Source organism: Peromyscus leucopus, chromosome 2, assembly GCF_004664715.2.
Source record: "Peromyscus leucopus breed LL Stock chromosome 2, UCI_PerLeu_2.1, whole genome shotgun sequence".
Taxonomy (NCBI): domain Eukaryota; kingdom Metazoa; phylum Chordata; class Mammalia; order Rodentia; family Cricetidae; genus Peromyscus; species Peromyscus leucopus.
In genome coordinates, this window is record NC_051064.1 from 152,259,692 (window position 1) to 152,274,835 (window position 15,144).

General features: G+C 46.4%; 1 pseudogene; it reads left to right on the top strand.

Annotated features, from left to right (window-relative positions):
* Positions 1-3,893: 3,893 nt before the first annotated feature.
* On the top strand, positions 3,894-4,013 carry LOC114685623 (annotated as a pseudogene).
* The last annotated feature ends 11,131 nt before the right edge of the window (positions 4,014-15,144 follow it).

The following is a 15,144-nucleotide window of genomic DNA, read 5'->3' on the forward strand; positions in this document are numbered from 1 at the left end:
CACCAATCAGCACCAGATTAATCCCTCCTCCCTGGAATTCCCCTAACTCTGCTTAAAAGGAGCTTGCGACCGCCCCCTTTGGGGTTGCTGTTTGCCACCCCAACTGTTGGAAAGAATAAACGCTCTTGCTAAATTGCATCCGTGACTGCTGGTCTTTCTGGGGGGCTTCTCTCAGACCCTAAGAATACAGTTTTAAGATTAAGAAATTTCAATTATGAGCATGCATGTGTTGGCGTGTGCATGTGGGTGTAGTCGCCTTGGAGGCTGAAGGGGTCAAGTCCCCTGGAACAGAAGTTGCAGGTGATTTTGAGCTCTCCAATATGGGTACTGGGAACCAAATTCAGGTTCCTTTAAAGAATAGTATCACTCTTTATATCATGGGATTTCCCCATGATGCTCGTGAGGGAACCTGTCCTGTTCACACCTAGTCATCTCAGGGAAAGTGACCTCATACTCCTGACCATTGGAGATTTTTAAAAAGTACCTTTAGAGGTGGGAGATGGCAGAGCATAGGTATAAAGAAAGTAAGTAAAGAGGGGAATGTTGGGGGTGGAAAGGCTTAGGTAAAGAGGGAGGGAAGGGGACTGGGAGATGAAGGTGTGTGATGGGGGAGGATTAACTGGATAAAGGGACCATAAGAAATTTGGAAAGCAAGATATCCCACCTGTGCAACAGTGGATTAACTGTTTGAACTGACTCAATTCAATCAATTCAAGACCCAGTCCACAGGGGAAGGGACACCAGTATCTGGCACAAGCTTCACTGACAAGCCAGGTCTGGAGAGGTAGTACACCAATGTGGGAGGGTTCTTTTCCTTCCTTCCTCCTCCTTCTCACCCTCCTTCCTTCCTGTCTGTCCATCTGTCTGTTTTTCTCTGCTGCTCCCTCCCTCATTTTTCAGACACGGCTTAACTATATATTTCTGGCTGTCTAGAACTTGATACCTAGACCAGGCTGGCCTCAAACTCACAGAGATCCACCTGCCTCTGCCTCCTGAGTGTATTTCTTTTTTTTTTCTTTTTCTTTTTTTCTTGCGTATTTCTTATAGTTAACTACATTGACATAGCAAACTGCCTCCTAAATTTCTGTGCGTATTCCTGCAGACACGGGCACCTTCCAGCCTCAAGCAGGAGATGCTTCTCCTCTCAACAAACAGTGGAAAATGCAGAGATTCACTTGCCCAAGGTGCAGAAAAGTGACAGATGAGGACCTGATCCTAAACAAGTCACCTATATCACACCCTCTAAGGCCCAGGGAACACTGTTCGGGAGGGGGAGTGGGGGAGTGAGACCCAGAATAGACTCAACTACCGTAATCATTAACTTACCTCAACTGTACCCCCACAGGTCCACGCAAGACCAGCCCACTTAGCAATGAGTCAAGGAAGGGAGAGGGCTTGAACTGTGGGCCGCTGGTGGGTTCTGGGAGATGGGGACCATTGTCCTTGGCTGTGTGCACTGTGCTGAGCACAGTGGGCTCCAGCAGATAGCTCTTAACTCACAGCCATGCAGTCGGCCCAGATATTCATGACTGGTCACAAAACAAAGCAAGCCAACACGAAGGGTGGACATGTGTGAAATTCTTAAATTAAAAATTTTAAAAATAAAAATAAGAAAGCGTCCACACTGTCATAAGCTACAAAGGTCAGTGGGTGGTGACCATAATGGAGCCTGGAAGCAAGAGTTCCACAAAATGCCAGTTTGGGAAACGTTACCTGAGATGGTGGCCCTGCTCTCCTGGCTAAACTCAAGCCATACCCAGTGGTCAAGTCTGAGCATTGTGTAATAGGTGACAGAAGCTTTGTGAGACAACAGGCCCTGGGCAGACAGACCCCGAAAAGGAAAGTGGTGGCTGAAGATGTCCCATCACTGATCCTGTCTCCTGCATACCTTTCTCTGTTCAGGGACCCAAGGCCCAAGAGCTGGGGTACAACACACACACACACACACTCGGGTCAGCCACACTTGTGGGTGTGGCTGAGGTGGCCCTGGTCTCCATGGGCAGTGGAAGAGCTTCTGAATGAACACAGGCAGTGCTAGTGAGTGCAGTGCTGAGGGGGCCTGGTCTCGCCGCTGTGAACGTAGTGGCATCAAACAATGCGTGTTTCTTCTCACACAGGACTGGAGGAAGGAGCCAAGGTGGCTAAAATCAAGGTGTGACCACATGGGCTTCCTCCATTCCACAGAGGCTGCTGGAGGGACTACTGCCTTCCATACCTCTCAACTACTCCAGACACCCAGGTCTTCCATCTTTGAGACACCTGTCTAACATTGCTTCTAGCATGACACCCTCTCTCCAACTCTGCCCGTCTCTCTCTCTCTCTCTCTCTCTCTCTCTCTCTCTCTCTCTCTCTCTCTCTCTCTCTCTCTCTCTCTCTCTCTGTGATGGCATTGGGTTGCCTGGTTAATAATCCAGGATGATCACGGTTGTCACCATCCCTGAAGCAGGAGGAAAAAGCTCTGGGGGAATTAGGATGGGGTTACCTTAGGGAGCTAGCTTCCAGACTAGCTCACAGATGTCTTTTGAGCCCTGTGCTCAGAGCCAGCCCTCAGCCACTCTGAGCTTCCAATAGAGATATTCACATCACGCTGAAGTGGCAACAGTCAGGGCCCCCAAAGCCCTAGTACTAATATTTACTCACTTCTGAGGCCAAGGGCTGCCTCAAGTGGGCCCTATATCTGCTCAGTAAGACAGGACATGCCTTTCAGAGGTCAGAGACTGCCCTGGCGATGGCCAAGGCCAGGGAGTTTGGCAGATGGAGGTACAGTGAAGACTCCCTGCCCTCCCAACCTGCTTGACTCTCAGGGCATTCTTCCTTTGTCTCAGCTGAATCTTCAGTCCTGGCTGTTAGCTGCCCCACCCCCTGCACAATCGGTCCCAAGAGTGTGTAGGAGTTAAGCAGAAGATGTGATGGATACCTCATGTTGATGCTGTGCATTTGGCATGAGTGTTAGTATTTACACCTATCAATAGACAGGTCCTGGGTCCCCTAAACACAATCTTGGCCAAACCTTGTGCCTTTCAGTGCATTTGGCTGTGTCCTCTAAGGGAGAGGCCTCAGAGAACAGGCACTAGGGCATCACTAGAAGCCTCCCTGCTTGCTGAAGTTTCTAATGGTCCCTTGGGTGGCAGATCCAAACAGCCACTCCTGCCCCACTACAAGACCTACTCCCACCCACCCCTGAACAATACAAAGTGTATCCTTGGAGACTGGCTTCTGTGCTCCGCATGGGCTATCTTATGATGTGGTAGGCTCAGTGAACTCCACATTACTCAAAAGGCCTGCACTCTGCAGGACAGAAACCTCAGCTTCAAACTGATACCACTGAATGTCAAAGGCTTAGCTTATAAAGTTTGGGTTCTCTAGCCCCACAGCAGGGCCTAGTATACAGCAGGTACTCAACAATCAGCAAGAGATGAATGTTTTCATGGTGGTTTTATGGGTGGATGGATGGATGGATGGATGGATGGATGGACAGGTAGATGGATGGATGGATGGATGGGTGGATGGATGGATGGATGGATGGATGGATGGATGGATGGATGGATGGACAGGTGGATAGGTGGATGGATGGATGGATGGATGGATGGATGGATGGATGGATGGGTGGATGAGTCATAGGTGGTTGGATAGATAAGTGAATAGATAGACAGTGGACAGATGTATACAAGGATGGGATAGATACGTAGATGGATGGAATGGATACATGGACAGGTAGATGGGTAGGTAAATGAAGTCGTAAGTGAAATACTTTTTTTGGCCCCCTCTACAATCCTGTTCTGAATTTAGAAATTCAGGAAGCTCATACACCAAAGGCTTGTCCCCACTCTGGTAAAGCTGGCTGGGGGTGTTTTTATCAGCCCCTTGGTAGAATTATAACACATGGTTCAAGTATCACCTGCGTTGGTGTTGAACTGGTGGACTTGGAGAAAGGTGGTAAAAATCAGTCCTCTTTTGCAACTCAGAACTTATTGTTCGGTATGAGTTTTGATCCACATAATAACCATGGTAATCAAGACAGTGCAAAGTAATGATGTGATAAGATTAATCCCAAGAATAAAGACTTGATCATTTTAAAAATATACATGGCTCAAGTACTATGTTATTTGTCTAAATGAATATTTTCTGGAAACTGTTAATTCTTGCACAGTCTAGGTGCCAGCCAGGACTTGGGAGTGAGGCTAGTAGCCCAGAGTTAATTCACACTATAAAGTATCACTGTGGCCAGGGGACGAGAGCAGGACACATCTGTTCTGCAAGGCTCTTCAGATACCCTACAAGCTCTACAGAAACCTGACACCTTGCTGGCACACCAGGAGAAGCCATGGATAGCACTCACCCTGTCCCTGTGAGGAGCTCTTTGGTCAGAGTTCACTAGTAGCTTCTTCTGTGGGAGACATGTCCTCTTACCTGAGAGAGAAGGACTTGGAAAGTCCAGCCCACCATTCAGAAGTGGGATGTTCCCACCATAACTTTTATCACCTTCTGACACAATTTTCTTTCTAATAAAATTCCATTAGGTAGCCCACACATAAGTTTGGCTCAAGAATTAAAAAGCACACATAGGGCCAAAGGGACACAGAACGAGGGGCCTGGGAGTTGACTCAGCACTCACGAGCACATACTGCACTTGGGAATTTGACTCCCAGCACCCACACTAGGCAGCTCGCAACGGCCTGTAACTGCGGCTCCAAAGAGATGCAAGGCTTCTGGCCTTCACAGCACCTACACTCACAAGCACATACCCACACACATACACATACACATAATTTAAAACAAAACTTAAAAAAAAAAGAAACAGGAGTTTTTATTACAACCGAGGAAAGGAAGGCAGTAGGCACATGAAAGTTCCAGTGTCTCTAAAAATAACTCAAGCATCAGATACGACAACCTTAAAGAAACGGCCGTGTCTCCCAAGTGGTTTGCACGCATTGACTCAAGGAGGCTGGGCTGACTCAAATGTGTTTTTCACATTTGTTAAAAGTTATGATGGGAACATCCCTCTTCTGAATGGTGGGCTGGACTTCCCAAGCCCTGCTCTCCCAGGTAAGAGGACCTGTCTCCCACAGAAGAAGCTACAGTGGCACATTTTTGTATCAAGAGCAGACCCTGTCTGTAGCTCTGTCGTGTTTTGAAACTCACATCTGTCACACAAAGCCTGGGCAATGTTCTTGGAATTACTCTGACCTCAATCTTCCTGTGGTCTACCTCACTATTTTTATCCTAATCTATCATTTTCACATTAATCCAATTAGCGCCCTGTTTACCAATGCCTCATTTTTTAATTTGCAGCTTCATTCTATAAGCTCAGGGACACTTTCACAACCTTGTCTCTCCTCCCTCATTACTGCCAAATAATTAGTCAAGGAGGTGTCCCTGATCAAAAATTAAGGGCCCAGAAGCAAGCTGGAGCATGCCTTATTCCGAAAGAAAGAAGTGATAGGAGGCTGTTGCAATTACAAAGGCTTGTTGATGGTAGTTGACCACGGGGAGACCAAGGATGGTTGGTAGTGGCAGGAAGGAGGGGGGCCCACATCATCTGATCCAAGTCTTGCAGATCAAAAAAGCGCCATACCTAACTTACATGGCAGTCACTAGCAGAGTTTCCTTCTCTAGAATGGGAGCTGAGTCTAGTCTGTATGTTGTGGTAAAGAGTCCCAGGGACTCCAAAGAAATGAGGGCTTGGAAAAAGAGTGGGTCTTGCTCATGGTCTGGGCAGCACAGATAACAGGAAGCACCCATGGCCACTGGGAAACTCACCTTCCCTTTGTGGTCCTACAGCCTCTAGCAAGGGCTGCTGGAATTTTTGCAGAAGAGAGACCCCCTCTCTAGTATGAGCCCGTGCCTCTGCTGCTGGTGAGATGCCCTGAAGATCCTGCATGTCCTCTCCCCAACCCTGGCACCAGGGATGCTCTCCTTGATCCCCACAAGGGCCAGGGATTCCAAGAGGTCAGCTGAGCTGAGAGTTTCCAGGGGTGTTCTCAAGCAGGGCAGCCTCCACCTGGAAGGTGGACATTGCTGGGTGAGCCTGGAGGTCTCAAAATCCAAGTCCCAGGTTTAGCTAAATCCAGAGGAGGGGACAGCTCAGAAGTCATTTCTAAAGTCCAGGATATGATGGAAGAGTGGAGCTTCCTTACCCTCTATGAAGGACCCACTGAAAGGTGTATACCATGCATTTTGCCCACAGAAGGGGGAGGCCACGTGCCTAATTAGCACAGCTTCCCCAGACACCCCCTCCCAGGGATGGCAACTTCTCTGAGCAGCAGGTGAGCAATTAAGAGTCCCTGCTATCCCCTGGGAGGGATCTGGCACCTGGCAGGGACATGGGGACAGTCCTTCTTAGATACAGCAACCCTGAGCAGGCTGACAAAGCCTGCCCTCGTGGGTCTCTTGCCCAGACCCTGCCTCCTCCAGGCCCTGCCCCTGGTTGGCAAGAAGATAGGGTAATGTGGTGGGTGGTGCCCAAGGAACCTATACTGGAACTGGTTGCAGAGAGGCTGTGCAAACTTTCCTGGGTACCTGATATCCCTGCATTGCCCCCCAGGGGTTCTCAGGTGTGGTCCATGGTGGCTCAGGCAAGATCACAGGAGGGGTGCAACCTCAGCTTCTCCAGAGAGCCTGGTGTGGAGGCAGGTAGATGACTCATGACTCCCAGGGTGGGACTTGGGATGCTCTAGCTCAACACATGACACAGTAGCATTTGAGAAAACAGCAGAAGTAGGAAGACTATGCTCTCTGTCTCTCATACTTTACCCCTGTAGAAGACCATTGATAAATGAGACTTTGTGAAATGCAAAAGATTTTGTACAGAAAATAAAACAGCTACTTAAGCGAAGAGACAGCACAGGACAGAAGGAAGTCTTTGCTGGCTACACATCTGGCAGGGGATTGATATACGGAGTATGCAAAGAGGGGCTGGAGAGTGGGTCAGCTGTTAACACTGGCTGCTCTTCTGGGAGCTAGGTTCAACTCACAGTACCCATATGGTAGTTCACAACCATTTATAATTCTTGTTCCAGATGACCTAACACTCTCTTCTGCTCTCCATGGGAACCAGGCACACATGTGGTGAACAGACATACATGGAGGCAAAATATCCCTACCCATAATATAAGAGAATATACAGAGAACTCAAAATACTAACTACATGGGTTACAGAGATGGTTCGGCAGTCAAAAGGGTTCACTGGTGTTGCATAGGACCTGGGTTCACTTCCTAGAAATTGTATCAGGTGGCTTACAACTGCCCATATCTCCAACTCCAGGGAATTTGACACTTGGTCTGTTTGGGTTCTTGCACACATGTGTTGCACATACATAAAAATACAGCAAATAACAGGTGGTTGTTGTAGAATATTATTTTAAGATGTGTTACATTTGTGTATGCTGTGGAATATTGTTTTAATGATGCAAAGATTCTTTTATGTTGCATTTGTTCAACTCTGTGAAGCTGTGTTACTGTGCCTGTCTAAAACACCTGATGGTCTAATAAAGAGATGAACAGCCAATAGCAAGGCAGGAGAAAGGACAGGCGGGCTGGCAGGCAGAGAGAACAAATAGGAGAAAAAAAATCTAGGAAAAGATCAAGGAATGAGAAAAGGTGAAGAGGAGGAAGCTAGGGGCCAGCCACGCAGAAACACAGAAACACACAAAATAAGAAGGAAAGAAAAGATATACAGAAATAGAAAATGGTAAAAGCCCAGAAGCAAAAGGTAAATGGGGATAATTTAAGTTCAGAAAAGCTGGCTAGGAATAATCCAAGCTAAGGCCAGGCATTTATAAGAAAGAATAAGTCTCTCTGTGTGTATTTATTTGGGAGCTGGGTGGCAGGCCCCCAAAGAGCCAAAGGGTTAAAAAAACAAACCCAACCAACAACAGGTGGAAGTGGCACACACCTTTAATCCCAGCACTCGGGAGGCAGTGGATCTCTGAGTTCGAGGCCAGCCTGGTCTACAGAGCAAGATCCAGGAAAGGCGCAAAGCTACACAGAGATACCCTGTCTCGAAAAACCAAAAAAAAAAAAAAAAAAAAAAAAAACAAAAAAAAAACACAATGGATTTTTTCAGTCATAAAGAATGACAAAGTTACATCTTCTTCATAAAAATAGAAGCAACTGGAGATGATCATACTAATATTCACATAGTGAATTAAGCCAGTCTCAGCAAGACAAACATCATACGTTTTCTCTCATATGTGGTAACTAGACTTTTACATATATACACAAAATCGCATAGGTATACATGACAAGAAAGTAGAAATAAGTCATCTAAAGGAATAAAGGGGACTAATAAGAGAGGAGGGGGGAGGAAAAGAAGCGTGGGGTACACTCACTGTACAATACATGCCTGTACAAAATTGTCCTTATGTAACACAGTACCACATACAATGAATACATACAATGAAACCTTTAATAGAGAATTCTCAGCCTGACCCTGAATAGTATGAGACCTTCTGTGCCCTGCTGTGCAGGACAGGAATCCACAGGGACGTAGAGCCCTTACTATGGATTGGCTTATTCCTGTTCTACCCCTTGTCCTCTAGTCACAGCTCAGCTGGGCAGGCTTCCTCTAACACACACACACACACACACACACACACACACACACACACACACACACACACACTGCACATACATACATGTAAGCAAACACTCATACCCATACAATTAAAAAATCTTACTTAAAAATTAAAACCTAGCATCAGATCAATTGTGAACTTTCCTGTTGAGACTCTTCTTTCTCATTATTCTTACTCAGTCCCTGCCAGGCAAGTGCTGTGCCACAGAAGTACATCCCAAACCCTTTTTACCTTCTGTTTTGAAACAGGGTCTCACTAAGTCAGTCAGGATGGGTTTGAACTCACTTTGTTGCCCATGGTGGCTTTAAGCTTTCAGTACTCCTACCTTAGCCTCCCCAGTGGTTGGGATTACAGCCCAGGCCTGAATTTATCTGTCTTTATGACAGAAGCCTCACCACCTTAGGATGAGATCCCTCCTCCTCTTAGTTGCTGTAGTTTGGACCTCCCAGTCCTCTGCCTCTGCATCTGTAAACAGAGGAAATGAAGCCTACTGCAGCCAAGAGGACAAAGCTGTGACCTTTGTGAGCAGTTATAGTGGAGAAAGCATCATACAAATGCTCTAGCCATGGCTGCTATTCATCCTTGTACCCCAAGCACACTGGGAAGACAGAGGTAGAAGAGGGGGTTGTGCTGAGAACCCACAGAAGGTCCTAAAAACCAGGTGTCACCACCCCAGGGCCCCTCCCACCCTTCAGTCTGTTGAAGCATGCCCTGAGCCGGTGCCAATCACCTCCATCCTACACTTGCTCTTTGGGTAAACTGAGTCCAGCCTCACAACCCCATTGCCTCAGCCACAGTTCTACAGTCTATATTGAGGACTCATAACCCCTAAACACAGCTGCAGAACACTAGGACCTGTGATCCCAGAACATACCTGTTGGGCACCCTTGGTGTGTCCAGGTAGTGGCCTTGAGACTACAGATCCACAGTGGCACTGAGAAGCTGCTCTGTGTGAGGGCAGATGGCACAGCTCTGAAGGACACATACACTAGGAAAGGGGTCCCAGCTGAGAAGGAGAAGTTCTGGACAATCATCAAACCAAAGTCACGTCTGGGGCTGGGAACACATCTGGGGCCGGCTCACTGAAGCACTTGCCATAAGCATGAGGACCTGATTATGATCCCCAGAACTCATGTTTAAAAAGTGGGATGTGAGAGGTCATTGAGATGGCTCAGCAGGTTAAGGCATTTACAGCTAAGCGTGAAATTTGAGTTTGAAACCCAGACTCCATACGATAGAAGGAGAGACCCAACTCCCCCAAATTGTCCTCTGATGACAGTGACATGTATGTTCCCACAGCTGTTTCTTCTTCACCATCATCATCACACTAAAATTTGAGAAGAGAGCAGCGGTGTCTTTAAAAACAAAACCCAGCATGATTATAAGTACTTGTCACCCAGTGCCGGGAAGATGGAGATGGGGAGATCCCTGAGCCCCCATGGAGAGATTCAGGTACAACTGAGGGCTCTATCTCAAATAAATGGTGAATGTCACCTGAGGAACACACCCAGAGTTGACCTCTGACCCCCATACCCATGTGTATGCATACACACATGTGGGCACACACACACACACACACACACACACACACACACACACACACCATGTTGTATTTGCATAGTCCTCACCTGCTCCCTCTCACATTCCCACACAGGCCTCTGCTAACCACAGGCCCCTTTCCTACCTGGGGTCCAACCTTTACCTGTGGAACACCTGTGCATATGGATAGGCACAACCAAAACCGTTTTCTCCCATTCCCTATCTGGTGTGATCTTTTTTCCTCTATACTTTAGTGACTGGGAAAGGACCTCAGTGGCTGGGACCCGCTTCATCTGGAACTATCACAGCAGCTGTGGGGTTTGGAACACTAACAGGAAGCCAGCCAGAGGCAAGAGGTCCAACTGAGGCACACTCCCCACCCTAGGTCTGGTGTAAATAAGAACAGAAAAGGTCTTTGCCTTTTAAGATTCTCTTCAGCAGAGGGAAGCCTGTGGAAAAGAGTTCTCACACAGAGACTCTTCTGGCCTTCTAGGGGAGCAGGAGATGGAGCCCAGGGACACCAGACAAGTATCTAACACTGAGCCTTGGGACCTGTTGGATCTATTTGTATGAGAAAGCTTGTTTCTCTCCCCCACCCACACACACCGTTCCTCATGTCACTGTGGAAAGAGCAGCATCTTAGGCAGGATACAGACCCCAGCCCTGAAAGGCTATTGTCCACTGCTTCCTAAGTTAGTGACTTAAGGGTCCTGGCCAGACTGGTGTCTGCATAGACCAGCTTTATTATGGGTCAAACCAGATGAGACCCTCCCCTTAGTTTGTCCTGAGTCCTGAGAACCTGGCTCTGTGACTGGTAGCCACTCTGTCCCTCTCTCAGGTGGGGATTCAGCACTGGCCTGCACCAGGCAGAGCTCAATGGCTCAACCATGGCCTCTGCGCTCAGTAGATCCTATATAGAGAAGAGGCCCAGGTCTGTGGGGGGCCTCTTTGTCTCCGTCATCCTCTGTGTGTGGTCAGTGCTGGTCGGGTACAGTCCCACAGCAAGTGTCCTACATCCATCACTGAACAGCAAGTGAAGACTGAGCCCACATTCCTCTTGAGACCAGAGAGTTTGTATACATGGTCACAACCCAACTGTCTAACAGTGAACTTGAGGGATCACAGGGGCTGCAGGATTAAAAAGCCCTGTTTGAACATGACTCTTTTATATTCATGGTTGTCATAAAAGTCTTGCTAAAAATCTTGAGATACCAACACCAGGAAATGTGGTGTGTGTGTGTGTGTGTGTGTGTGTGTGTGTGTGTGTGTGTATGTGTGTGTGTGTGTGTAAGAGAGAGAAAAAGGAAGAGAGAGGGTTGGAAGGAAGGAAGAGTAGAGGGAGGGAGGGAGAGGGAGGAAGGGGGAGGGGGGAGAGACTCAGTACTTCCAGGAACACTTACTATTTGACTGGCTGAAACCTGATAATAAACTTGAAAGTTTTTTTTTTCTTTCTCAGAACTCTGTTATCAGAAGTTGGCCTCACAGAAGCCTGGGACTCAGAGGCTGGCAGAACTGTCTCCTGAGAGAGGAAGCAAGCATCTGGGGCTGTGCAGAAAAGCTTCTTAAAATTTCATATTGAGGCATGGATCACTCCAGAGGCCAAGACAGGAAACTTATGACCACCAGGCTAGCATGGGCTGCATATGGAGACCTTGTCCCCAAACAAACAACAGGAAACAGCCCCAAAGCTCACTTTTCATCTTAGGATGCTTGAGGACTGGAAAAGAGGACACATGAGGGAGCTAGAAATGCTCAGGAAAAAGGAGGTAAATAGGACTCTCCTGAGAGACTCACAATAGTCAAATGTGCCCCCCAAGACCCCGTAGGGAAACTTGCATTCTTTCTTTGTACTTCTGAGAAGTAAACTTCCTTCGCTACTTCATCTGAAGACCATCCCTTGGAAGTACAAACTTCAGAGATGATTTTTCTCAGAAGAAAAAAAAAACTGTTGAAAAGCTGACAAAGGGGCTGGAGAGATGGCTGGTAAGAAAGAGTGCCTGCTACCCACAACCACCTGTAACTCCAGCTCCAGCTTCAGGTGGACCAGCACCCTCTCTGGTCTCTTTGAGAAACTGCACCACATGCACATGCTCACATACAGACACATAATTAAAAAATAAGATAAATTTAATTGGCAAAGGACATAGTGGTGCATGTCTATAAGCCCAGCACTTGGGAATATGGAAAGGCAGAGGCACAGGAGTCCCAGACCAGCCTGGGCTACACAATGAGACTCTATTTCAAAGACAAAAAACAACAATAACAGCAAAACTTGACAAATGAGAAATCTTAAATTTTTCCTTACCCGCAGTCTGAATAGAAAGTTTCTAAAGTGCTATTAATCTTAATTTATGCCATCTACTCAAGACATAATCTGGGTCTGGGTGTAACTACCAGGTTTCAAACCTCAGCATGGGGCCAACAAGATGGCTTAGCAGGTAAAGGCACCTGCCACCAAGCCTGGCAACCTGAGTTTGATTCCCAGGACCCACAGGTTAGAAGGAGAGACCCAAGTCTTGCAAGTGGCACACAAAATAAATAAGTAAAAATGTAACAATTGGAAAAAAACCACAACTCAGCATGGAAGGTACGGCCTTTTTCACTGTGCATGCTATGCATGTGTGAGTATCCATATATGTGACTTTTTCTAGCTGCAGATAGTGTTGCCAAATGTATCTGTTTAATTGCTTAAAGAGAAAAATACCCTTATATAATTAGGTATTCCTAAAGCTCTAAAAAAAAAATAGAAACATAACTCAAAAGATTTCCCTGTTCACATGAACTGCAATAATCTTTGGTAAATAAATCTAGTTCAAGTTTGCAGGTTTAATTTAAATACACAGATCTTTCAGGCTGTCCATACCAAAAACGAGTCGGATACACAACTGATGTTCTTCCTGAGGTCACATTTGTTCCTAGCCCTGCACAGTTAACCTTGCAGTAACTCAGGAACTAACTGGCATGTGGCAGTGCCTGTAACTCCTGCTCCAGTGGATCTGTGATACCCCTATGGCTTGCAGGTGCCTCCACTCACATGCACATACCCACATGTAGACACACACATACCCATAAATAAAAAAAATAAACTTTTAAAATAAAGTAAACCTTTTTTAAGACAGGAAGCACCTACAAAATTTCTCCTGGAGTTTTTATAATTCAAGCACAGCTGTTAGAAAAAACAAAAGTAAATGGATCTCAGAAAAAATAAAACTATAAGCAAAGTCTTCCACAATAATTAGGAATCATAATGTGCCTGGTTTAAAAACAGCTGCCCAAGTCTTTTAAAATGTTTTTAGTTAATTTTTGAAATCATTTTATGTGTATGCGTGTTTTGCTTGCATGTGTGTATGTACACCATGTGTGTTCCTGGTATCTGAAGAGGTCAGAAAAGGGTGTCAGATCCCCTGGGATAGAAGTTATGGATGGCGGTGATCCACCATATCAGTGTGAAGAATCAAACCCAGGTCCTCTGAAAGAGCAGCCAGTAAAAATGTTCTGTGCCTGCTGTGGAACAATCCTTTTGTACACTGTAAAGATCTGTCATTCAAATCGGTTTAATAAAAAGCTGACTGGCTGGTAGCCAGACAGGAAGTATAGGAGGGACAACCAAACTAAGGATGTGGGATGAAGAAGGGAGGAGTCTTGGGGGATGGCAGCAGATACAGAGGAAGCAGAACATGTAGAAAATGAGGTAACAAGCCATGGCCATATGGCAGAGAGTAAATAAGAAATATAGATTAATTTAAATGTAAGAGTTAGCTAGCAACAAGCCTGAGCTATCGGCCAAGCATTTACAATTAATATTAAGTCTCCATGCTGGTTATCCGGGAACTAGTGAGCTGGAAAGAAAAGTCTATCTACAAGTGCTACTCTGGAAAAATGCACAAGGTGCCTTGAAGAAATGCCTACATGGGCATTCCCATATTTGCTATCCATGAGTAGAACACTGGTGTGAAGCCTCACTGTTGTTTATCTCTGATTTCTTCTGGAAATTGGAATTATTGAGAGTTAAAATTCTTCAGTCTGTGTGTTTAAGACCAGTGGAAACTGTATGAGAAGAGGCAAGGACATCTTGTAGTGAGGAAAGTCAGAGGCGATGCTTTGAGGTTCAAGAGAAAGAACCCACTTAGTTTGAAGGTTAATTCAAAAAACAGCACAGAATAAAGTAAAAGGGCTGGGATGGGGGAAGGAGGAAGGGCAGGGAGGCAGGCTGGGGAGGGAGAAAACAAAACCTAAACTGATGTAGAGTGTAGGAAAGAGATAACAGAGACAAAGAATATTGGTGGTCAAGTTTAGCTACCTACTCGGTTAGGGTTTTTATGGCTGTGTTAAAACACCATGACCAAAAGCAACTTGGGAAGGAAAGGATTTGTTTCATGTTACAGCTTGTGGGCCATCATCTGGGGAAGTCAGGGCAGGAACTCAAGGCAGGAACTGAGGCAGAAACTGAGACAGATGCCATGGAGGAAGTTGCTTATTGGCTTGCTCCCCATAGCTCACTTGTCTGCTTTCCAGGACCACCTGCCCACAAGTGGCACTGCCCCCAGTGAGCTGGCCCCTTTTGCATCAATCACTAATCAAGAAAATGCCCCACAGGTTTGCCCACAGGCCAATCTGTTGGAGGCATTTCTGAAGTTGAGGTCTCCTCTTCCCAAATGACTAGCCTGTGTCAAGTTGACATAAAAACTTGCCAGAATTTATGTTTTTTTTCTTGTTTTTGAAACAGCATCTCACTGTGTGTCCCAGACTGGCCTCAAGTTCCTGATCTTTCTCTTCCTATCTCTGTCTCCCTCTTACTTTAGCCTCCTGAGTGCTGTGATCACAGGAGTGCCCTGCATCTCTGGGCTCAAGAGGTCTAAAATTGGATGCATTGTAGGGATTTTGTTGTTGTTATTGTTGTTTGGTTTGTTTCTGACAGTCTCAATATGTGTCCCTGGCTGACCTGGAACTTTCTATATATAGACCAAGCCAGCCTCAAGCTCACAAGAGATCCCCCTGCCTCTGCCTTCTGATTGCTGGGACGCCTAGC